Source organism: Lygodium microphyllum, chromosome 30 (assembly GCF_053477565.2).
Source record: "Lygodium microphyllum isolate KBCC chromosome 30, Lygodium_microphyllum_v1.1.10, whole genome shotgun sequence".
Classification (NCBI taxonomy): domain Eukaryota; kingdom Viridiplantae; phylum Streptophyta; class Polypodiopsida; order Schizaeales; family Lygodiaceae; genus Lygodium; species Lygodium microphyllum.
The window spans coordinates 44,998,183-45,019,694 of NC_141164.1; positions in this window are offsets into that span (position 1 = coordinate 44,998,183).

Consider the following 21,512-nt stretch of genomic DNA (forward strand, 5'->3'; position numbering starts at 1 on the left):
AGAAGCTCCCCATATTCTCCTCTCTTCTTCTCTTCTCTTTCTTGCGGCATGGAGCTTGGAGCGTGGAGCCTGAGGATGGAGCTTGCTTGAAGCTTGCACTTGGATCATGGAGCTATCAGAGTGTGCGGGAGAGGAGGTAACTCGATCGGCATGGAGGTAAGCTCACTACACCCATAGATATGGATGGCGTGTCGGCTATGTGAGAGGTAGCCATTAGTGCTCGGCTTGAAACGCTTGAAGTAATAAGCGGTCCGTGGGTCTTGGCGGTTGAGCGAAAGCTTCCACATATAAAAATGACCATAGGAGCTACAACAATAGGATCAACATAGTCAATTTCAATAGGCTAAAAAGCAAAAGCCTTTTCATGCTTTACTAACATCTACATAAAACACTCCTTTTCTACTGGCAAGATAAACACATCACATCCAACCTTCAACTTTTTCAATGACTTTGTGATGAACTTACACCCCATACCCTATAGATCACATAAACTTGGCTATTTGGAATTTGTCTCATTCAGTGCCCATCACTGTCAAGGAGTAAAGACAAAGCATAGGCTTAACCTTTTTGTTAACTTTTTTTTACTTTGTTTCCACAAGTGCTTCAGCCCACTTTTGTATCGCTTTACATTCTTGTTCAGTGAATTCACTTATGACATCAAATATATCCAAAGTACATACATGAATGACATGATTTTCAACCCTTTTTTCAGCATTAATAACTATTATAATTTCAAATAATGTATCAATAAAGTTTAGCCTTGAAAATAGCCCCAAAATGTAATCATCTACAGCCAAAATACCATATTTCCTAAACTCTTTTTTAGGTTGATATACATTCCTTTTTAGCCCTACACATGGCTTCAATGTTTTTGAATCTCCCTGCACTATTTGTTGTCCATTTCTAATCAGAATAGTTTCCCCTTTCCTTGGAGGCAAAAACATCCTCTTGTTAGAATATCAAGCTCCCGTTACTCTTCAATTAGTCTATCTTTATGTGTGTGACCGACATTAGCTGGATACAACTGTACATGTGTGTGACATTCAATAAGTCGATGTAGCCAATGACTTAACCACAGTTAGTCTTGGTTAGTCATACCTATGTGTGTAAGTCTCTTTCAGCTAGTATGATGGAAGAATAATGGAAGAAGAACAACAATGAGCTAAGGCTCATCTTCCTCTCCACGCTGTCTCTTCCCCTCTCTTCCAACATGGTATTAGAGCTTGAACGCCTAAATCCTAAAGACTTGCCAGTGGTCATTTGACATCAAGACATCAGATTTGAAGAAAACATCATCAAAGGAGATTGTGCATGTAGCCCATTTTTTTGCATAAGCTATATCTTGCTACAAAAATGGTTTTTGGAGAAATGAACCTCAAGTCTTGACCGTTTTGACGTGGTCTACAACTTTGCAGAAGAAAGTTTTTTTAAATTCCTCACAAATTTTGAGATATTTAGCACAAACCTATGCTGATTGGTTGTTTACTGTAGTAAACGATAGGTGATTCCAGGGCACTGGTGGCTTTCATCCTAACAATGTATATGCCCTTATTATCATGCATTTGAGCATGATATTGGAGTGTTGAATGCTCAATTTTGGAGCTTATTTCTAGGCTGGAAATAGTGAACTAGTTGCTGTATTGAATTTGGAAGCAATATACATACAGGGTTGAAGTATCTGTGATGCTTATTTGCTACTGACAAATGCTTGGATCATATCACTTGAGTGGTAGATGCTTTTTGGGATATTGTGAGTGCTGAAAGTCCAAAGTTTGGATTGATTTTTTCTAGTTATACTAGGGTATTGACTGGTTATTACCTGCAGGAAGGATACCTATCATCTTTACTTGACATACATGCAATATATTATGATCGGTTGGACATGTATAAACTCCTGCATAGAGTAGCAACTGAATGAGATGTTTCGGGGCTGTTTTGAGGTCTGGATACTCTTGTTTTAACAGAGAAAATATGTTGGTTATAGTAGTGGGCTGGCTGTATTTGGTACTGCTACTTGCATGCAATACAAACATTGATACTTGTATGGACATAGTTTGTTGCTGGGATGTTTTGCCACTACCATAGAATGTTTTGAACTGATTTGAGCTTGGTTTATGCTCAGTTGATTGTGTTTTTTCATTGTTGGAATACGCTTTATAGCAAGCACGTTGTCAGGAAAACTATCCTGAATTGCAAGAAACTGGTCCTGAAGGAGTCAAATACTTACAGGTTGTATACATCACTAAATACCTAAGCTACAACTATGGCAAATGCTCAAGGCACTAATAATATCACTCAAATTGTGGAAGAAAATCTGGACAACAAAAATTTTGCTTTATGGAAGTTCCATATGAAGAACTATTTGGTTGGCAGAGGTTATTGGGACTTATGTATAGGTGATGAGATTGAACTTGAAATACATGAAAGGAATCCGATAAATGATAAAAAAAAGGGCTCATAAGCTATGGATTGAGAGAGCATGCAAGGTGTTACATTGGTTTTCCTTATGTATATTAGATGCTATGGTTATACAGATTACTGGATACAATTCTCCAAAGGATGCATGGGACATACTCATGAAGAATTATGGAAATGTAACACATCCAAGAAAGATTCAGCTAAAGCGACAGTTCAATAACATGTCTAGGAATGGCAGAATAATTCATGCCTACACTACAGAGATCAAGAACATAGCGGATCAACTTGCCACCATTGGATCTTCATTATCTGAGGATGATATGATTGTAGTGACATTGAATAGACTTGACAAAGAGTATCAAGCATTTGATACATCTATTTCTGTGAGAGCTAAATCCCTTGATTGGGATGAGTTGATTGCTTTACTACTGCATGAGGAAGTTAAGCTTGGGCTGAATACAGGTTCTAGTACGTCTCAAAGCAAAGACACTGTTCTTTACTCTAGCCAGCATGGTAGAGGCGGCAAAGGCCATGGCTCTTTTCGAGGTCGAGGAGACACTCGAAATGCTTATGGACAGCATCAGCAAAATGCATGGCATGGCACAAATACATAGGACCAGTGTGGATCCAGTGGATTTAGAGGGAGGAGGAGATCACCCCATGGTAGAGGTGGTGGATCTAGTTCATGGCAGTTAAATGATCAGTCAAATAGAGATAAGGATTGTCGTTATTGCAGTAGATATGGACACATTGCAAAGGATTGTTACAAGAAGCAAGGAGATATGAAGACAAAGGGCAAACAACATGGACACTATGCATCTTCTAGCGGTGCTCATGATGAGCAAGTTGACAAATTATTTGCCATGTAGCATGTGTCTAAGAATGCATCTAGGAAGAATAGAGATGAGAGATGGTACATTGATTCAGGGGCTTTAAATCATGACACCCCATGGAGAATGGTTTGATGAGATGGTTGTAGGTTCACATGGTTATGTGTGTATTAGGGATGACACCCAACATGACATTCAACACATAGGAATTGTTTCATTTTTAATGCTTGATGGAAAGAAAAAGAGCCTACATGATATACTACATGTACCTACAATAACTAAGAATCTTTTGTCAGTTGGATAGATGACAGAATAGAATTTGTAGGTGAGATTTAATAGAGATGGATGCTTTGTTGAAAAATATGGTAATGGTTGCAAATTGATTACTAGAGGCCAAAGAGATGGCAGAATGTTTACTCTTGATGCATCAATTCCAGAATTTAAAGTAGCCATGTTTGCACATGATGGTGGTGCTATACAGGATGTTGAGATATGGCATAAGCGGGTTGGCCATGTGAATGTACAAAAGCTGGAATCTATGCAGTAGAAGGAGATTGTGCTTGGACGGCCTAAGTTCAAGTATCATGACTTTGGACATGTATGTGATGCATGTCAGTTTGGAAAGCAGACAAGGTTTCTATTTATGAGATATGTACAGAATAGCTCATGACCCTTGTAGTTGGTACATTTAGATGTATGGGGTCCGTCTCATAATGCTTCGTTTGTTGGTGCTCGTTACTATGTATCCTTCATTGGTGGTGCTCGTTACTATGTATCCTTCATTGAAGGATGATGTGTTTGATGCATTCAAGGACTTCAAGAAGCATGTTGAAAATGAGTTGAGCTGTAAAATTTCATGTCTTAGATCAAATGGAGGTGGAGAATATGTCTCTAATTACTTTGACAAGTACCTTGCTAAACATGGGATCTGAAGACAGTTAACTTGCAGCTATACACCACAACAAAATGGTGTAGCAGAAAGGAAAAATAGATTATTGATGGAATCGGCAAGAGCTATGTTGAATTAGAAGAGTTTGCCAAATGGTTATTGGACTGAAGCAGTAGTGACTACTATCTATGTGCTGAATAGAACCCCTACAGTAGGGATTCATGATGTAACTCCATATGAGAGGTTGTATGGCCATAAGCCTGACATTTCACACTTGAAGGTATTTGGCAACATTGCATATGTGCATGTTCCTGATGAAAAGAGGAAGAAATTGGATCCTAAAGCTGTCAAGAGTGTGTTCCTTGGTTATGCATAAGACTGGAAAGCTTACAAGTGTTACGTACCATCTACACATGAGACATTGATTAGCATAGATGTTTTTTTTTATGAGCTTGCATCGAGGTATGGTAATTCTATTGCAGTGGCTACTGATGGACCAGCCAACACTAGTAATGCTAAAAATACACCTACAATGAGTACATTTATGAGTGGTTCTACAAGTGATGGGTCACCTATAGTAAGTCCTTGGTCAAGATGCTTGCGGAGTTGTACTCCTACGTCCGCTAACACGGATATGTCAATGAGGGGGAGATTGGATAAGGGAAAAGAAAAGTTGCTTGAGGATGTGATAGGTCCACTTACAACAGGTTATGAGTCATCTAACAGCGATAGTTTGGATAGTGAGTTGGGCATTTCGTCTATTATGATGCTTGGAGCAAGGCAAAGTCATTATGTACCGCCTCATGAGAGGCAAGCTCAGAGTGGGTCACAGTTATAGAGATATGAGAGAGTCAGTTGATAGATTTACATACACTAGTTATTCAACCCACCATTATGCATATATGGCTAGTGTGACAAGTTACAAAGAACCTACAAAGTTTGACGATGCAGTTACAGATGATAATTGATGTGCTGCCATGGATGAGGAGTATGCAGCCCTGGCTGAAAATTAGACATGGAAATTGGTTGAGTTACCTAAAGGTAAAGTCCCCATTGGCTACAAATGGGTGTACAAGGTTAAGTGCAAGTCAGATGATTCATTAGAATGCTATAAGGCCATGCTCGTTGCAAAAGGGTATGCATAGGAATATGGCCTTGACTATGAGGAGACTTTCAATCCAGTGGCTAAAATGGCAACAATCAGAACTGTCATTGCTTTGGCAACATGCAAAGGCTAGAAATTATGGCAAATGGACGTTAAGAATGCTTTCTTGAACAGTGATTTGGTTGAAGAAGCATATATGGAGCAGCTTGAAGGATATGTTCACCCGGGCTTTCCTACACATGTATGTAAGTTGAAAAATGCTTTATATGGACTGAAACAGACACCTAAAGCATGAAATGCTTGGATCAGTAGTTATTTACAGCAAAATGGATTTAGATTGGGTGATGCAAATCACAGTCTCTGTTCACAAAGAAGACAGATCATGGATATGTGTGTCTAGTGGTTTATGTAGATGATCTTATCATCACTGGAGATGATGAAGAGGGCATTGTTGAAATTAAATCATGTTTACAAGCTCAATTTAGAGTCAAAGACCTTGATAAACTAAAGTATTTTATTGGTATTGAGGTAGTCTCTACACCTCAAGTATATGATTACTAGAGAAGCAATATGCTCATGACATGTTACAGAAGTATGGTATGGCTGAATGCAAGTCTATGGAGGCACCTCTTGATCAGAATGTCAAGCTGTAGATTGATGTTGGGAATGACATAGAGAATGTGACCATGTATTGATAGATGGTGGGCAGCTTGATATACTTGACTATTACCCATCCTGACTTATGTTATGTAGTGGGACTGATTAGTCAGTTCATGCAAAAGCCTCGCAAACCACATTTAGGTGCACTCAGGAGGATCGTGAGATATGTAAAGGCTACTATAGATTATGGGATGTTTTATGCATATGGAAAATCTCTTGACTTGACAGGGTTTACTGATGTTGATTGAGTTGGTTGTGCCTATGACAGGAGGTCAACCAGTGGTTATGCATTTAGATTGGGCAGTAGTATGATCAATTGGCAGAGTAAGAAGAAACAGCCTACTATTACATTGTCTAGTACAGAAGATGAATACAAAGGAGTTGCCTTGGCGGCTTGGGAAGTAGTTTGGTTAATGAAATTGTTGAAAGACTTGGAAATACAGCTAGAAAGCAGAGTGAGATTGCATTGTGATAATCTTAGCAGTGTTATGTTGGCTAGAAATCCTGATTACCATGCTAGGTCCAAACATATTGAGGTTCACGTTCTTACTGGGCAGATTGACTTGATTCATGTGAAGACTGAAGACCAAGTAGCAAATATATTTACTAAGTCTCTTGGTAAAGAAAAGTTCATATATTTTAGACAGCTACTTGAAGTTTATCAGATGGTTTGAGCTTGATGGGAGTGTTAGAATATCAAGCTCCCTTTACTCGTCAGTCAGTCTATCTTTATGTGTGTGACTGACATTAGCTGGATACAACTATACACGTGTGTGACATTCAATAAGTCGATGTAGTCAGTGACTTAACCATAGTTAGCCTTGGTTAGTCATACCTATGTGTGTAAGTCTCTTTCAGTTAGTATGATGGAAGAATAATGGAAGAAGAACAACAATGAGCTGAGACTCATCTTCCGCTCCACTCTGTCTCTCCCTCTCTCTTCCAACACCTGTAGATAGAATTGCCTGACGGCCCCCTAAGAAGCCCCCAGATACGTGGGCAGAATGACTATGTGTGAAGCCATTGTATTAATTAAGGTTTTAGGATGGACAATTATGTTTTCTTTACTTCTAAATTACCCATATAAAAGTATCATTTCATTTATCTCTATAGTCCAACTATCAGCCAATAATAACTTTCTTTACTTATTTACTATCCTTTTATCATTACCATCTAACCTCTCAATTTGAACTACAACTCATAGATTATAAACTTCAATAAAATAAAGAAATAGATTAGAGAAAGACATTATTTTAAAACTCTTATTTCATCCATTATCTCTGTTAATTCTTTAATATAAATCCTAATATCCACTAATTATCATTTCAATCTTGAACATCATTTTACAAAAGAAGTACCTACAAACGGAATCCATTCTTAATAAAAGTTTAGGAGCATGTTCTACAAAGAAAATAAACTACCATCTCTTTTTACTTCATCTCTTAATTCCTTCATTATCAAGAGTTATTAATTGTCTATTATTACAGTTCAAAAAAATAAAAATATTCACAAAAATTATATCTGACCATAAAGTATCAAACCCAATTAACCATACATAAATCATGATACATGTAGTTGATATACCAATTCAGAACCATAAATTTCTCCATTTCCTCTTAATAAACATTAATCATCACTAAAAAATACCAAAAATTTACCATTTTCACACTTAAAAATTCAACAACTTAAATTTCAAATATCCATTTTACCTAAGATTTCATGAGTGAATGTAGTACTAAATAAATCAACTCTTTTTTTATTTTTATCCCTAATATTCCATTAATACTCTTAATTATCACTAATTAGATTAAAAAACAACCATTTTTAGTACTAAAATGCATATAACTCTCATTAAACTCATTTCCAGGTTATGAGATTTCCTTTTTAGGTCATTCTTAATGTTTTTTTACTCTTTTTTTACTCATCTCTCATTAACATCATGCAGAATTCTTAATTTTTACTAATTATGATAAAAAATACATTTTTATCCTAATTTCAACCATTCCTTTATCATTTTAATGCATGTAATGCAAGAACATTGTTTCTTTTGTTTCATTTCACCTTCAAAAATAAAAAACTAATTGCATATGATCACAAAGCATCAATTCTTTCTATTTCTTGATCAAATTTCAATGAAAATCAGCATACTCGATTAACTAAGTAATTAGTCCTTCCATCGTATTTGAGAGTGTTGATGCTTGCTCCTCCACTCCCTTCACATCTAGAAATCAAAAAACTTCTTAATCTTCCACTCCTCTCACTAATATTCACTAATCCTCTCTAAATCTTGCAAAAATTCTCTCTCAATACCCAAGAATGGTTGCCAAGAATGAAATGAACCAATTAAAATTTATGAAAAATAATACATAATACAGAGCCGAAACTCTTCAGTTTTGCCAAAAAATAGTGTAAAAATGGCACAAAATAAGGAGTTATCACTGTGATAGCCTCTGTTTACAACAATACCATCTAAAAACCCTTGAGTTCTCTAGTATTAGATGGAACATGATAACCTCAGAAGGTATTCTATTATGGGGATGATTAACACACACAATTAAAAATCGAACTACTCTTCTTCCATCTCTACTTCTCACATAAGTATAGGGAAAACCATTTGATTCATCAATCACTTTTGCTTCCATCCTTATTGACACAATGAATGCCTACCCTAAGTTAACTAGATAACTACAAGAATCTTGCACAAAGTAGTGCTTATCATCATAGACATATCCAATATTCATTGAAACATTCAAGCATTCACCATAGAGATCCCCTAATTGTTATTTGTAGTTTGCGTATGCCAGCCACCAGGATCTACATCCACTAGCCAACTATCATTCTCATATAGACTACGTGCTATAACATTAATTTCAAATCCATGGTCTAATAATGCAATACATGGAGTCTCATGCTTTCCTATCTTCACAATAGTTTTTTTTTTGTAGCTATTGCCTAGTGCGTGTGAGAATAATGGCTTCTAGGAATGAAGCCAATTTCTTCATCCTCATAGACTACTATTGCATAACTCCTCTTTGTGTAGTTCTATTTATACCATGAAATTTTTAGCCATAATTCCACTCTTTCCACCCTTGAATAATCAATCCATTTTTAGCTTCAACTTGCTTCATAACAACAACAAATGCATCAATAGATTCCAACAAAGTCCCTTATGAAATTTTTAGCCATAATACCACTCTTTCCACCCTTGAATAATCAACCCATTTTTAGCTTCAACTTGCTTCATAACAACAACAAATGCATCAATAGATTCCAACAAAGTCCCTTATGAATCCATGTCTTCTTTTAGCTTGCAATAGTGCTTAAGTAGGCTCTCCCACAAACTACCTTTTCTCTTGATAATATTAATTATTTCATCATGGAATTCACACTAAGCAATGCCAAGAACTTATCCAAGTATAAACTTAACCTTGCTTCCAAGAATGTGTTCCTTAAGCACTTTTTTAATGTTAGTATAGTAGTCTTTATGTTAGATTGCAACTTATAGCCAGGTTGCTTGACTCTCTTTTTCCCTTCTTGCTTCTTTTCATGCGACATATCTTTTATTGCATGTTTCAGAATGGATTTTTAAGTAGCTTTTTGCTACTCCCTTTTGCCCTATGCCATGTAGTTTAAAGGACCTACAACATCATCATCTCTTCTTCTCTTTTCCTTAACAATAACATCCATGTTATTCACCTTAGCAAAATATGCATAGATTGTAAATGAATCTATCAAAGCCTCCCACCCAATCATATCTCATATACTCTAACTAGCATCTACCAATTTAGCCTTTGTTGTCTTTCCCTTCTTTGCACAGTCTAAAGCTTGCAACCATACTCTAGATTTTGCATCAACTTTACATGCATTAAGAGAACCATAAGAATTTTCAATTTGCAACCCATATGTGGTAGCATCTATGGTTGCAAATGCATTCCTTGCTGTCACTCTTCCAACCGCTTCTACATACCCTCTTTGCCAAAGTTGTGGGCTCAAGAGGCAATCCTATTTCACTTGCATGAATTTTATCATCTTTCCAAAACACCAACTTCTTGGCCTCCACATCATGATAAGCCATGGGATCATGCTTTTCATGTTGTGGACTATCACACCATATACATCTTCACTTAAACCCTTGTCTAACAAGAGTTTGGCCTACTACCCACCATCCTTTCTCCTCTACCTTTTCATCTAATTTTACAATCTTCAAATGAATGTGTGTAAATTCAAGTAAAGGTCACTCAAGCCCTTCATTGTCTCATCCAAAGTATCCCCTTTAAGAGTCGGACTAGTAGGCATAATGGGATGTTTAGCCATAGAAACATATGGTTTTGTTGCAATTCCAGGTGTCTTTATAGAAATTGTAGGTGAGATCCTATTCCCAATCTCAATTTCATCCTTCTTACTTCACAATCATCTTTACAACATCTTTAACATATTCCCAATTAGTTTTCAACCTCATTTCTAAGGCCTCATTTTCCAAATTGTCTGTCAATTTCTCTTTCAACATAGGATTTGCAACTTTCAAGAACAACTCAGCTTTCTGACTTTCCAATGATTTTTGGTCATCTACATCCAACTGTGCATCCACCTTTGAAATTCACGCAACAAGGTTATAGTTGTAAGACTTTTGTTAGGTCTCCTTACCCAATCTGTAAAAGTCTTCCATGTGACCAATCCTATGTCTTTGAGGAAAATCTCCTCTGTAAGATCTTAAAGGTTGTCCAATCTGCATCTCTTCAATACAATTAAGCCAATCGATCTTGTAGTGCCTATACGACATGGTGAGTGAAATATCTGCTCCATGCATACTAAGGAACCCCATAAAAATATGCTCAAGTAGCATAAACTGCCTGCTCAATGTTGTTAAGCATATCAAGATGCTCCCACAGGCACAAAAGGTCGTAAATATCAAGCAAAGAAGCTCAACAAGGATATATGATAGCACCAGTGCTGCCAGAAGATCCAAGATCAAGCATCAACCAAAGTAAGCTATGGGCAATCAAATGTCAAACCAAAGCAAGGCTCAGTAGCATCCAACTCCAAACAATGTAGTGGGTATGTAGTAGTGGCATAGGCCAAGCATGTCAAGATCGATTAGCAGAGATAAGTGCAGTACATGCCATAAGTACATCAGAGATGAAGATCCAAATGCTATGTGAAGTGAGCTCAAGCTCAACCAATGATTCAAGAGAAAATCCAAGCTCTATGTCAATCCCCCGAGAGACACTACATCAATGTATACATCCAAGACATAGCCCGAATGCAATAGGCATATCCAAACATAAGCAAAAGAGCTTTAGCCCTAAATATTCCAATAGCAAATAAACATCCAAAACTGAGTAAACAGTGGCTCAATCCAAGCTCAAAACCATAGACAAACCATAGGCATGCTTTCCCATATGCATAGGCACCAATTGGGCATAATCGAGCATCAAATGACTATGTAGCATGAGCATAAAGTGTAATGAAAGGGGACTGCCATGTTTTGGGCTGCCTGTGGACTGTGTAAAGTAGTTAATGACTGAGAAAATTCATCCCCAAAAGCATCTCATATCATAGGCATGCATTTCCCTGGCATTCGGGAAGGATTTGGGACCACCACAACCGAGCAACCAATGTCAATGCCAAAGTGGTACAAACATAAAATGCTAATGTAGCACTACTGTGGGGGCTACGTGTAAACTGTGTATAAAAGTCCTAAACCTAAAGTAAATCGCATCAATGCTCAATGCCAAAGCTCGAGATCAAATGCCAAGCATAAACCAAGTGTATAGAGCCCAAATGAGGCTACCAAGACTGGAATGAGCTGGAGGAGATCAAACAATAGATCACGTGCTGTAAATGCATGTGATCAAACAATAGATCATGTGCTGCAAATGCACCTAGAAAAATGGTTCAAATCTACATGGGGTTGCTACTCACGTTTTTGAGATAGGAAGAGGGGTAGAAATCTCAAGTGGGTGCTAAAGAAGGTATGCAACAAGCCTGAGGTGCCCCAGTAAAGCCTATGTTAAGATATGGAGCATTGGAGCTTCAATGGTGCTGCCCCCTTTCTCTTCTCAAACCTGTAGACCTATAACTGGCATGAAACCCGAAAGAAAATGAATGGATAGCTTTGTTGGAATGCCCTGAGGGTGCCCAAAGGGGTCGAGTAGGTGCTCGGGAAGCTAAGGAGTGATGGGAGCTTGTGAGAGTCAGCTATGAGTATCGGGAAGGAGACCCAATGAGTGAAGAGATTCAATAGGAAGTTGAAGACGCCACAAACCAAGCTCGAGTAATCATGAATCCTTGCTCTGATACCAGTTGAAAGGTGAGAAGGATCGAAGCTTGCTTGGAATAGCTATGGTGGGAGAGCAAGAGCAAGAAAGAGAGAGAGACTAAATGGGAACTCCAAAAATCACAATGTTTGACCGAGCCTTTCTTTATTCAAACTGTCACTAAAAGAATAAAGAATAAAGTGATGGTGACGAGCACTTGCTACGTGCAATGTGTAGTGATAGGTACTATCAGTGTAATAATACATGGGCGACTAGGTGAAGGCACATTCACCCCCAACATTTGCTTCACTTTATGAGCTATATGGCTATGGAGTTGTTGGTAATTGTGTGACACCCTTGTAACTTCATTGGCAAACTCCACCACCTTTCTATTTCCCTATTTTGCCTCTCCCTTTGCTTTCTTTGATTTCTCCAATTCTATTTTTCACAGCTCTTGCACTTTTAGCTCTACTTCTAGGTAGGACCTTCTCCTTCTTAACAATTGCAAATTTACTCTCTCTTGCTGCACCCAATTCTCTCTCTCCACTTCACATTTTTCCTAAAGCTCTTTCATATCTTTTTCTTATACCCTTCCTTGCTTTAAGTGTTGTGGTAACTCTTTCTTTAGATTGAAAGAATCCCTAATCATCTTCTACTGATATGCTAGATGGGTCTATTTTTCTTTTGAGCATGGCTAATGATCTCTTTGATCCTCTAGTTCTTTTAGTAGGCCTTCAAACTCTTGTGTTGGCATTTGCAAGAGGTGAGGTATGGAAGTCGAGGATGCTTCAACCCTAGGTACTTTGGGTGCTCTTTGTTTGGAGCATGTGTTTGTATTCATCACTAGCCTTCTAGCACCTATGGTAGTGATTTCCTTTGATCTCACTTGGGAGAGGGCTGCAAGTTGCACTTCTAGTTCATACACTCTATGTTCTTATTTGACCTTGGAGCTACCCTAGGACGTGGTTGCTAGAATAGATGGTGTGATGGTCATGATTAGAGACGATGAAGCTTCCAAAGGAAAATCATATTAACCTATTCTACTAGCAACATGGCATTGCAATTTTGGCGCATTCCTTGGTTCTTATACCTAATACTATACCGCTAAAAAAAATCGGTTGCAATTAATGAACTACTTCGATTAGCTACAAAATTTTCCAACATCTTTTCAAGTACTAGGTTTGGCACAATGTCTTTTAAGGTCCCTACAAATCTAGCAATGTCTATCATCTTCCTAACGTCTTTCATCTTCTTCTCTAGCTTGTTATTGGTTTCTTGCTATTCTAGGTCCATTGTAATACACTCTTTGTGAGATCTCTACTTGTCTCGGTTGTGCACTATACATTAAATAATATTTGGCCTATTGACCTTCCCTCTATCTATACTCTAGATGAGTAAGAAAGTCCTTAAGCTGGTCTTCGATGTTTTAGGCTAGCCATTTGATGCTTTCTTTTCTCGTTATATTTATATCATGATCTATAGGAATCTCTATGAAGGCAAACCCCCCCTTGGAAATATTATAGATAGTGGGATACAAACATACATTTATGAAAAAAAGAGTGTTACAATTTCAAAATTGGTGAAAAAAGTTCATAATTGTTAATAATAATCTAAGATACCATTAAAATAGTAGAATGTGACAACTTTTAGTATCATAAATATATGATACAAAATATTATCTAATGTAGATTCATTGTCACGGGATGTTTGGTATAGAGTGTGAAAGTGGGAGATCAACTGTCATGTGGATGAATTCATGCTTTGGCTATGGATTAGAAACTTCTTACTTAATACACTTCTCAAACTTGTTGTATGGTCAAATGTGGTAGTTAGTGATAGTTAGGGAAGGCTAGGAAGTTCATGAGCATAAGGCTTAGTATAGTGACTTTCTAGTCACTTAAGTGACTTGTTTAAAAACACTAGTGGTGAATGAATGAGGAGATGATGACTAGGCTTTTAGCATATTTTGTAGTTGTAAACAGAGTGAGAAGATGTTGCTACCTAACATGACCACAAAGGTAGAGGATATGGCATGCTGGGAAGAGCCAATAAATATATATGTATATTGATCATGCATTAACGAGGAGAGAGAAGAGTCTTAGGAATGTTTCAAACAAGGAAGAATGGGGGAAAAGAGGGTAGCAATCAGTCCTTGCTCAACATCATATTCTATTAAGCCTTTCTCTTGATCTATCCAGGGATTCTTGATCTCTATCATTGGAAGAATGCTTGAGGGACATAATAGGAGTGTTTTGTGTGGCTTATGGGCTGATTGTAACTCAATTTAGCATTAAGAAATAGGGAAGCAAATTGTCCCTCAATAGATTCCTCTTTTACATGGCCTTTGGAATGATCCACCACTTGAATCTTGGTCCCAAACAACAGGGACACCTTCCTTGATCATCAAAGAGGAGTTTTGATGGGTTTATGCTCTTCATGTGGACTAATTTGGGCTATGAATAATAGTCAAAAATAGGGTAGCATGTTGGAAATGAAGCTTTGAAGCTCCAACAAGGGTCCTTTGGTGGATTATAACTTGTTTCATGCTCTCTACCTTTAGTAGACATAGTTTAGATAATAAAGCTTGGATTTTTCTTAGACTTGGGAAAACATTTGTACCATGTTTTCCTGTTGTAATAAAATTGTAATTACAGGGCTGAAGTGCTTCTAAAAGCCCATATAGGATATTGACAAGGAATTATGCATTCCTATTCATATGTCTTGTCTACGATGGATGATACCTATCATCTACCATCAGCAGATTGATGTATGTATGAGATTTTGATGTGTTACCTATAGCTTTTGGATTATGTTTAGCAAATATTATTCATGTACTAGTGCATATACTGAGCCATAGACTCAATTTTTGTTGGGCTATTGTCCCAAAAGTGTATATGTGCCTTCTTCTTAGGCATATCTATTGGATGTATTGGAGATTGATTGCTCTACTGAGAGCCATATGAAATGAAGTCAATTTCACCTCTATCTGTCTGTTGAGTGTGGAAATGATTGATTTTTGAGCTGATTTTTTGTTGTTTTTGTTGTTGAATGGTTGTTTTTGGTGGTTGATTGTTTGAGTTTGAAGATGTTTTGAAGTGTTTGGAGTGGTTTGAGTATGTTTGAAAGGAATTATGTTGATTTTTTATGAAATATGTTGTTCTGAAGAGTTCTGTAATTCTCTCTGTATGGTTCTGTAAGGCTTGATTTTGTTTTGTTTTGGTAGTTGAGATGGTTGAATGGATGTTTTGAGAGATGATTGAGGATGTGTTAAAAGGTTTATGAAAGATTGTTTTGGTTTTTATGATTTTTATGGGTTTTGTTGATCTTCTGTAAAGTTCTGTAGCTTCTGTGCTTCTGTAGCTCTATAGTCCTATTGCTCTGTTGTTCTGTGGTCTGTTCTGTTTGTTTCTCTTGAGTGTTATGATGGATGTATGGATGTTTTGGAAAGTGTTCTTGTCTTAGGAAAAGGATGAATGGAAGCTCTATCCAGGCTAATTGAAGTGAAGAAGTAACTGATGAAGATTTACAGAAGGTTACAGAAGGACAGTGACAGAAGACAGATCTCACAGGACACTATGATGTCTCTGGTGCCCCTTCACATCTGACATACCTTTTGGGAGGTGTATCCATGACCTAAGAAGGATTATTGTGAGTGATTTTTGAGTGATTGTAGTGAGGATATGATGTATTATTGATGGAGAGAGAGAGAGAGAGAGAGTCAGAGATAGTCCATTCTATCAAAACAATGTGATTGGATATGAGAGATTGAGAAAGAGAACTATGAAGATATTGAAGATGAATACTATGTGATGTATTTCCATTCAAAGATGGTGTATTCCTTTGTGTTCTTTGTTATATTGATGGATTTTGTGAAGATGTTGGAAAGTATGGTTGATTCTATCAAATCCGTGGGAGATATCTACTATGATGCTGCATGAAGAATTGTTGTTTTCTTTGTTTTGATGATCAAAAGAATGAAATAAAAGCTTGTTGATGTTACAAGATAGATTTTCTTGCAAGAGAATCCCCTTTTCCTTGGTGTTCCTCTTGGGGCTCCATGTTTTTTGTGTGCAGCCGGGGAAGATTGCCATCAACAAGCACCTAAAAAGGCTGAAAATGAAGGAAATGGCATTGCCAAGAAGAGAAGAATTCAATGGATGTTTGTAAAGTTCCTTCTTCCATTGAAGAGTTGGAATTTCTCATAATTAAACCCACTTTCCACAAGAAGTTCATCCCACAATGGTGGAACATATCACCATCATGATGCATACTCTATGTGGTGGACTGTTTCCTCTTCCTGTTGAAGCAGCAGAAACTTGCATCTTGGTGGGAAACTGTTTGGGAACAAACTGAAGAGCAAAAACAGAGAGAATGACCATCCATGGAAGATTTGGCATTCATTGAGAAGTTTCCAGACATCATCAAATGGGAGATTGTGAAGAAGCTTCAGGAGTCTTGGTCTGTAGAGGTTCACGAAGACAAGAAGGAAAAGAGTTGAAATTTGTTCGTAGACGCTCAACAGCAAGATATGTAGGATGTTTGGTGTTTTGACAATACGTGGGACGCTCAACAGCAAGATACGTGGGATGCTTGGTGTTTTGACAATCTTTTGTTTGTTCAATTGGCAACCCACTGGAAGTTGGTAGACAGAGTGTTCTTTACAACATACACTGTTGAAACCATCAGAAGCTGGCATTACTATGATGATGGCACCACCACAATGCTTAGACGTATGCATTTTGACACCTTCAGAACTGAATACCTTCCTCTGTGCAATGGCATGAAAGCAGAATTCAGAGATGTTGAAAAGGAAGAAGTAGAAGAAATGTTGGCAAGAGAGTCCTCCAGAGACTGAAGCCTTCTGTTATCCCTCTGTGGAGCACTAACAACATAGTGGAGTCAACCCCCTGATGAATGATGCAATAAAGAGGCAAGCGTTAGAACGAGTCCAGAGGCACGTGAGAAGAGAGAAGAAAAAAATCAAAGCTGAGAACGAGCTCGCAGCAGAATCTTCCTTTGACGCCCTAAAAGCACTCTTTACAGAAGTCCCAATTGTTGAGATATCGAGCTCCACTCGTGATACGCCAGGGTGACCGTTGTGTACTTATGTCACCGACTTGTCAGTTGCAAATGCGGTTGGTACACCGCCCATGAATAATAGCTACATGATAGCTATCCTTATCTACTCTAGTTCGTGGCTCAGTTAGTATGCCACCTTAGTTAGTTGAGTTTGGTTTGAGACCCATATAGAGGGTTCTTCTATTTCTTTGTACTTGAGTTCTTTTGGCTTACACAACTAAGAAGAGGAAAACTGTTTTTAGCCTCCACCCTTGTGTGTCTTCCCCCATTGTGCAAGCAAGAAAGCTTCAAGCGAGACTCCTTCCTTCTCTCCCACAATCTTGACATGGTATCAGAGCCTTGTTCGTGGTAAGGAGCTCAAGAAAGCAAGCCAAGCTCACAGTGGTCTGGTAAGAGGAGCAGTGTTGCTTTCATTTTCTGTTTTGGGAGCAGATCTCTGCAGGTAGCACAGCCGGAAATTGCAGGAGTGCATTGTCTCAGGTTGAGACGCCCTTCGCGGTGAAGCAAGAGGGCGGTATATGCTGCGGGTGAGGGCTTTAGCCCTCGGCGACCTTGTTTTTTTGATTTGAGGCCATTTCGGGGCCTGTTTTGCAGACGGAAGTTTTCTGCACGCACTCAGGAAAAGGCTCAGTTTTATGCTGTGCAGCCACTGTTCTACAGGTCGGTGAAAAGTTACTGTAGAAATTGCATCGTATGCTTGTGCGCAGAGACATTGGGAGTTTCAGAATCATCCTTGGTTCCTGTTTATGCAAAATCGTCACTAGGAAGTGACTGTGTGGTCAAATACCACTTTCTCCAGTTTTGCAGATTTGCCCTTGTGAGGGTGAAGCTGTGTTTTTTGCAGTGACAGAATTTCTTGCAGTATTCTGTAATGGCGTCTGATTCTCTTTCACAGATTGTCACTGAAAAGCTTGACAAGAACAACTTCCAGGCATGGAAGTTTAGAATGACGAATTTCCTTATGGGAAAAGGATATTGGGAATTTGTTGCAGGAAATGAAGAAGAACCAGTTCTTCCTGATGTTCCCAATCAACAGCAAATGCAGGCATTCAAAGCATGGCATGAGAGAGCCAGGAAAGTTATGTACTGGCTGTCTATCAGCATTTTAGACTCTATGATTGTGCATATTCAGGATGCAAGTACGCCAAAGGAGGCATGGGATACTCTTCAAAAATGTATAGCACAAATACACAAGCCAGGAAAATGCAGCTCAAGCAAGAGTTGCATAATGTGCAAAGAGAAAATATGAGCATCAATGACTACCACATGAAGGTGAAGAAGATTGCAGATGCACTTGCTTCCATTGGGTCGCCAGTGGAAGATGATGATTTAGTTTCCGTGACCTTGAATGGTCTAGGAAAGGATTATGCACAGTTTCGAACATCCATTTCCGTTCGTGAAAGATTTCCTGACTTTGAGGAGTTGATTGCTCTTCTAATTTCTGAGGAGCAGAGAAATGGTGGTGCATCTTCTTCAGGAGGAACTTCAAAAGAAGCTGTCTTCTACTCAAATGCTGGAAGAGGTAGAGGCAGAGGTAGAGGAGGCCGATTTGGAGGCCGTGGTAGAAATCAGAATATGCAGCAAACTCAAGAAAATCAGTCCTATGGAGGAGGACGTGGTAACTCTAGAGGCAGGGGGAGCCAAAGAGGTCGTGGTGGATGGCAAAGAGGCCAAAATGCAAACAGTAATGTTGAATGCTACTATTGTGGTAAAATGGGTCATATGGCTAAAGACTGCTATAAAAAGCAGAATGACATCATGAATGGAAAACTGCAACAAGGAAATTATGCATCCTCTAGTAGACAGGGTGATGACAGAAATGAGCATCTGTTTATGGTGCAGCACATGAACAATTCTGTGACAAGTGCAGAAGAAAGCAACGATGTATGGTATGTTGACTCAGGTGCATCAAACCACATGACAGGTCATGCAGAATGGATGGAGGATGCAAGGAAAATGGAAAAACCAGGATTTGTGGAGACTGGTGATGATACTGCACATCCTATTGTGCAGATTGGAAAAATTCCCTTGTCTATGCAGGATGGGAAAAAGAAATACCTGTCCGATGTATTTCATGTCCCGAATATCACCAAGAATCTGGTTTCAGTTGGTCAAATGGTTGAACAGGGCTTGCAGGTCATATTTAATCCTCATGGATGCTTTGTTGAGGATATGAAAAATAAAGGTCGCTTGATAGCAAAAGGAAAGAAGAAGGGCAGAATGTTTACATTGGATGCAGACATGTCTGAATTGAGTGCAGCAATGTTTGCACATGGGACCGGTGTAGTTGCAGATATTGATATCTGGCATAAACGCATTGGTCATGTTAATGTACAGCGACTTAAATCAATACAGGCCTAAAATATTGTTGCAGGTTTGCCAAAATTCAAGGTTGTAGAAATGCATAAGGTATGTGAAGCCTGTCAGTTTGGAAAACAGGCAAGGAAACCATTTCCTAGACATGTTCAAGAGAGTGAGAAGCCATTGGAATTAATCCACTCTGATGTGTGGACTACTAAAGCTGCATCTCTTGGAGGCTGTCATTATTTTGTCACTTTTATTGATTACTATAGCAGAAAAGTTTGGGTGTATTTTATGAAAAAGAAAAGTGAAGTTTTTGGGCATTTCAAAACCCTTAAAGCTATTATAACCCTTCTACTCGTAAGTTTACAGTGAGCAGAGATGTTGTTTTTGATGAGATGAGTAGCTGGTATAAACCAGTAAATGTGATTGACAATGTAGATGCACAAAATGGTAATGTTGCACATAATTCACAGCAGCAGTCACAAAATATTAGTGGACCTGGAGCGTCCTCTAGCAGTGGTTCACATTCTTCGCCATGGACAGGCAGATTGAGATCAGGAGAATCTTCTCAAAGCAATGCAGATAGTGGTATGCAGGTATCACGAAAAGGAAAAGAGAAGGTTGATCAGCCCATGGTTGATGTGAATGCAGGTCACTCTTATGTGGATGGTGAATCCAGTGGCTCAGAACAAAGCATTGATGATGAGTTGGGAATTCCTTCTATTGTTACACCTGGAGTAAGGAAGACCAGGGATGTTTTGAGAGCACCTGGGAGTGAACCCACTTTGCGCAGGTCTACCAGAGTTAGGTATCCTGTGGATAGGCTGAAATATGATGGATTTACAGCCATTCACTATGCATATATGGTCAAAGTGATACAGGAACCAGAACCCACTTCTTTTGAGCAAGCCATGGGAAAAGAAAAATGGGAGAAAGCCATGGATGAAGAAATGGATGCCTTGGAAGCAAATACTACATGGGAATTGGTACCTTTGCCTAAAGGTAAAAATGCAATTGGCTGTAAGTGGGTTTATAAGGTGAAGCACAATGCAGATGGTTCTGTGAACAGATACAAGGCAAGATTAGTAGTCAAGGGGTATGCACAAACATATGGCATTGACTATGAAGAAACATTCAGTCCGGTTGCAAGGATGGCAACCGTAAGAGCAGTCATTGCTATGGCTGCATCAAAGGGATGGTCTTTACATCAGATGGATGTAAAGAATGCCTTCTTGCATGGTGATTTGCAAGAACAGGTCTATATGGAGCAGCCACCACGTTATGTGCATGCTGTTCATCCTGAGTTTGTTTGCAGGTTGAAGAAAGCCTTGTATGGCTTGAAGCAAGCACCTAGAGCATGGTCTGACAAGATAGGACAGTATCTTGTCACTATTGGCTTTCAGATTTCCAAGGCAGATTTCTCACTTTATGTGAGAAAAACAGAGAAAGGTATTATGCTACTTGTCATTTATGTTGATGATTTGATTATGACAGGTGACAGTGATGAAGATATCCTTCATGTGAAAATGCTATTGAAGCAGAAGTTTGAGATGAAGGATTTGGGAGAGCTGCACTATTTCTTGGGCATTGAGGTGATTAGATCACCAAGTGGGATACAGCTCTTGCAGAGGCAGTATGGATTGGACATGCTGTCCAAATATGGGATGACAGGCTGTAAGCCTATTTCAGTTCCTTTGGAGCAAAATGTGAAGCTGAGCACAGATGCAGGTGAGCTTCTAGAAGACCCTACTATGTACAGACGCATAGTAGGAAGTTTGATTTATATGACTATTACCAGGCCAGATTTGAGCTATGCTGTTGGATTGGTAAGTCAGTTTATGCAGGCTCCAAGGGAACCACATTTGGATGCGGCTAGACGCATACTCAGGTATGTGAAGTCCACATTGCAGTATGGACTATTTTATGAGACTGGGGTTCAGATACAGTTGCATGGATACACTGATGCTGAT